The following is a 5,929-nucleotide window of genomic DNA, read 5'->3' as shown; positions in this document are numbered from 1 at the left end:
TCAGCTGTTAATGATGGCAGTGTGGCATGATCAGCTTCCAGGTCTTTGTTCAGCGAAATGACTCTGTAATTAATGAGCTCTGATTAGCACATCCTGATGATATGACGGATCGATAACACACATGACTGATGGTAAACAGCACACTCTGAAACTCTCACAAAACTCGCTGTGAAACATAACAGACCTGGAGATGTGTTTAGATGTTCCTAAATGACACTTGCCCAAAGTTAGTGTTGATTTACAAGATGACGGTATATTTTAACAGCAGTTCCCTCTGAGGTGTAATAGGTTGTCTGAAAAAGCAGAGGCAGGAAATGAAGGCTGCTATCAATGAGAACGCCTCACATCTGGATGCAATTATTTGCCCTCGTTCTTTTTGGCAAGTGATAAAAGATTTAGCCATGCGGCTCTGACATAATTTTTTCAAGACAAAAACAATGCTCAGAAAAACTGTACGGTGATTCAAAATACTTTGGCAGTATGACAAAATAAAAGTGAAATGATTGTGAAATATTTTAATGCTGGGTGCTTTCAGAGAGAGCTATTATTGAACTCTTTAATCGGTATGACCACGGGTGTCGGGTGAAGATTATGTTTAAAGATACATCATATTAGTGATTTTACTGTAATATATGATTCTGAATGGGTCATGTGAACAATTTTTAAACCTTAAAACCATTTTAAACCTAAATCATTTTTACAATGATCTGTAATTCAATGAAAGAAGTTTAGAATAACAAAGCATGAGTGTTTTTATTGGAACATAGGATGTGGGTGTGTGCAAAAAATATTTTAGAGAACTTTTGGACCCCACTGAATTTGCCATTGCACAAACAATTTTCGAAATATTTTCTTTTGTGTTTCACAGAATAAAAGACAATTTACAGAAAATTTTCCAGTAAATTTCCAAAAACTTTTCAGAATTTTTGGAAACTCTCCAGGATTTATTTTATTTTATTTTATTTTATTTTACTTTAATTTATTTTAATTTAATTTAATTTAATTTAATTTTTATTTTATTTTTTATATATATATATATATATATATATTTTTTTTTTTTTTTTTGAGTATTGGAAATTTTTGAGAACTTTTTGAAAGTTTATGGAAATTTACCAGAAATTTCCTGCCCCTTTGCATAATGACAAAACTTAATCAAAAATGTTGTTTTAGAAAGTAAAGAACCTCACATCCTATTTCAACAAATTATATTTGCATTACTCAGGTTGCAAAGGGGCAGAACATTTCCAGTAAATTTCCAGATTTTTGGAAACTCACCAGGATTTTTTTATTCTATTTTATTTTATTTATTTATTTTCTGAAACTTTCAGAGAGTTTAGGAAATTTTTCTTCCCCTTTGCAACCTTAAACATAATGACAAAACTGAATCTAATATGTCATTTTAAAAAGGAAAGACCTTTACACACTTTTTTAACGTAATGTATTTGCATTACTCAGGTTGCAAAGGGGCAGAAGATGTCCGGTAAATTTCCAGAAACTTTCCAGAATTTTTGGAAACTCTCCTGGATGGTTTATTCATTTTTTGGAAACTTTTTGAAAGTTTATGAAAATTTAACGAAAATTTCTTGCCCCGTTATTAATTAATCTTAATAATATACATGTATACAATATACATGTTGTGTTTTGAGTATAAAATCAATTAAATTAATACCTAAGCGGATGTATGTTTCCCATTTCAACACTGTATTGTTTAAAACATATGAATTTCCTTTTCCTAGTTCGTATTTAAATGAACAATTTAATATACACACATTTTGAAGATCACTTAATTCATTTTTAATGTAAAAATGTGTCCTAAAATGGAAGTTAACAGACTGAAATATTTTTGAGTGGTTTTCATGCCATTATTTGAGGTTCGCAGACTTTGTTTTCTAACTATCAATTGTGAAATTATGTAACAGAGAGGTATAAATATAAAAGTTAGAGCAGGGATTTTTCAGTATGAACTCATACCGAATCTGTGAGCAACAGAAAACTCCTCCAAATGTCTTGCGAAATGCTGGAAAAATGGCAATATTAGATGGGTTTGCTCAGACCAGAGGGTGAGGTGGACTGGAGTGAAAGCGACTGACCTTGGTGATTACACCTCGTATTATTGTTCCTGTCATCTGTTTTCACTGGCCCCAGGGATGGTAGCCATGGCAACGGCACATAGCAGGCCAATCGGTGGTGACCTCGCCGTCCTTTGCATTTCCTGGTGTGCCCGTGATGAAGGGAGGCTCTTCCAGGGGCAAGGATCTCCGTGATGAGGCCGGGTCTCTATTTCGGCTCCAGGTCCCAAAGCCCTTTCATTCTCCCCCTTCCCCCCCAGTGCTGTTCAATCACAACAGAGCTCCTGCCTGATTAGACTTACATTGTTTAAGTTCTGTGACGGAGCTGCTTAATTGTATGATTACCTAAATTGGCCTATGGGACCCCACCACAGCCGGGTGTCACTCAGAGCTAGAGAGGGGTCCTGTCAGGGCCCATGACTCGGGCCCCTGCTTGATGTGCTGTTTGATGATGCTGGCCAGAGAGCATGACCGGTCTGTGTTATTTCTGGGATGATGTTTCTCTGAACCATCATGTGGGAGCAGCAATCCAGAGTTGAATAATTCAGACTTTGCTTAGGCAGGTGGTCTGTTGCTACCTTAAGGTAAATATCTTGGCACAGCTCAGGCACTTGCTGTTTTTGTATCCAGTACTTACTGCATTACCAGCTCTTTGACAAAGTAATGTTTTCTCTGTGATGTAGCTTGTATCATTGCTCTGAGTGTTTGAACAAAGAATCATTCTAGTATGTGGGTCAATGATATGAATGTGTCTATGTGTCTAAGAAACATATTGAAGGGATCATATGTAAGATGACGTAATACTTCAGTACCGTTTTCCTATATTTTAAATCAGAAGTAATAATAAAATAAAATACAAAAGTAATTAATACATTTTTGTTCTTTTATTAAGATTTATTTATTTATGATACTGAAACCGTTAACTCATTCATGGCTTTATGACTCAATATTTATATATACATTTAGAAATTCATATTAAAAAGAAATATATTGAAAGCATCATATGTAATAAAATGTAATACTTCAATACCATTTTCTTGCATTTCATATATTTTCATATATTTCATACATTTCTTTTTATATTTAATACCAGAAGAAATATTTAAATATTATACCAATCTAGTTAATCTCTCTCTTGTTTTTTTTTGCTTTATCACTCAGATTTAAATTTCTTAAAAAAAAAAAAAAAATGCAAATACATGTTTAAAAAATTTGGGTAAATTTCTGTGAAGTATCAAAACTTTCTAAACATTTCCAAAATGTTCAGTTTTTCAATAAATAAATAAATATGTTTTTTTTTTTTTTTTCCGATTTTTGTTCTTTTAATAAGATTTATTTATTTATTCATTCATTAATTTATTCATTATTACGATACTGAAACCGTTAACTCATTTTTGGCTTCATGACTCAATTTTTATTTATATTCGAAATTTATATTAAAAAGAAAATATTGAAGGCATCATACGTTATAAAATGTAATACTTCAATACCATTTTCATGTATTTCTTTTTTTTTTTTTTTTTTTTTTGCTTTATCACTCAAATTTAAAATTCTTAAAAAAAATGCAAATACATGTTTTAAAAATTCTGGTAAATTTCTGTAAAGTATCAAAACTTTCTAAACTTTGAAAAATTTTAACATTTTTCAATGTTTAGAAAGTTTTGTACAGGTGCATCCCAAAACCAAAAATTAGAATATCATGAAAAAGTTTGTTTGTTTGTAACTTATTTCAAAAATGGAAACTTTCATATATTTTAGATTACATGTAAAATAAACATTTCTAAGTTTTTTTTTTTTTTTTTTTTTTTTTTAATTTTGATGATTAGAGCTTACAGCTCATGAAAGTCAAAAATCCAGTATTTCAAAATATTAGAGTTAAAATTTTGAATTTTAAAGTTTAAGTTCTTTAAAGTATGTTCATTTATGCACTCAATACTTGGTCAGCAGCACGTATTCCAGCAAATTCCTTGCTCCTAGCACAGATTACAGCATCAGTAAAGTGTGACATGTAAGCGATCAGCACTGCTTAGGCACTACTGAGCCTTCAGATCGTCTGTATATTGTTGGATCGACTGTTTCTCATCTTTCTCTTGAAAATATCCCATGGATTCTCAATGGGGTTCAGGTCAGACATGTTGGCTGGCCAATAAAGCGGCGTGCAATTCTGTGCCTCTCCAGTTTTCCTCCAGACTCTGGGATCATGATTTCAACATGAAATGCAAAATTTACTTTTAACTGAAAAGAAGACTTTGGAGCACTGAGCAACAGTCCAGTTCGTTTTCTCCTTAGCCCAGGTAAGATGCTTCTGACGTTTTTTCTGTTTCAGAAGTGGCTTGGCAGCCCTTTTCCTGAAGACGTCTGAGCGTGGTGACTCTTAATGTGCTGACTCCGGCTTCATTCCACTCCCTGTGAAGCTCTCCCAAGTGTTTGAATCACTTTGCTTGACAGTTTTCTCAAGCTTGCGGTCATCCCTGTTGCTTGTCCACCTTTTCCTACCCAATTTCTTCCTTCCAGTCAACTTTGCATTTAATATGCTTTGATACAGCACTCTGTAAACAGCCACCCCATTCAGTAATGACCTTCTGTGACTTTTGTTCTTTTAATAAGAACAAATTTATTCATTTATTCAATCTCATTATGAAACTGAAACCGTTAAGACCAATTGCAGATTACTGATGAAGTAGAAAAAGTTTAAAAAGTGAAATTAAAAAAAGTTATAGAGGTTTTAGTTTATGAAAATGCTTTTATATAAAGCATATTTTATATAAAATATATATTTTATGAAACATGTTGACCTCTAAACCTGCTAGAAAATCAAAGCCATAAATCTAAACAGGCTGTGTTCCAAGTTTGGGGTTGATATCTCAAAAAATGAGCTTTCAGTAAGCTTTTGTTTGGGCGCAGTGTCACATTTTACCCATAAGATGCCAGCAAAACTCTACTGGTCCACACAGTGGTTGGATTTGTGATTCGCAGTGGAGTTTTTCTCTCTCAAATGTAACAAGAACGTACACGCACACACACAATTATTTTTTTTTATGACACACATACAAACTACTCTCTGACAACCATACCAACACACCCACGCAATTATAGCTGCATTATTTATCCAATTGACACTATAATATGCAGAAGCAGAAAACAAGAATAAAGTGAGTATTTACTTTATAGGCCAAACCTGAAAAAAATGCTGAAAAAAAATCTGTCTATCTGTCTATCTGTTTATCTATCTGTCTGTCTATCATCTATCAGTCTATCTATCTATCTATCTATCTATCTATCTATCTATCTATCTATCTATCTATCTATCTATCTATCTATCTGTCTGTTTATCTGTTTATCTATCTGTCTGTCTGTCTATCTGTCTATCTGTCTATCTATCTGTCTATCTGTTTATCTATCTGTTTATCTGCCTGTCTATCTTCTATCTATCTATCTATCTATCTATCTATCTATCTATCTATCTATCTATCTATCTATCTATCTGTCTGTTTATCTGTTTATCTATCTGTCTGTCTATCATCTATCAGTCTATCTATCTATCTATCTATCTATCTATCTATCTATCTATCTATCTATCTATCTGTCTGTTTATCTGTCTATCTATCTGTCTATCTGTTTATCTATCTGTTTATCTGCCTGTCTATCTTCTATCTATCTATCTATCTATCTATCTATCTATCTATCTATCTATCTATCTATCTATCTATCTATCTATCTATCTATCTATCTATCTGTCTGTCTATCTATCTATCTATCTATCTATCTATCTATCTATCTATCTATCTATCTATATCTGTCTGTCTATCTGTCCATCTATCTATCTATCTATCTATCTATCTATCTATCTATCTATCTGT

Source organism: Labeo rohita, chromosome 16, assembly GCF_022985175.1.
Source record: "Labeo rohita strain BAU-BD-2019 chromosome 16, IGBB_LRoh.1.0, whole genome shotgun sequence".
Lineage (NCBI taxonomy): Eukaryota > Metazoa > Chordata > Actinopteri > Cypriniformes > Cyprinidae > Labeo > Labeo rohita.
This window is presented reverse-complemented; position numbering follows the sequence as displayed.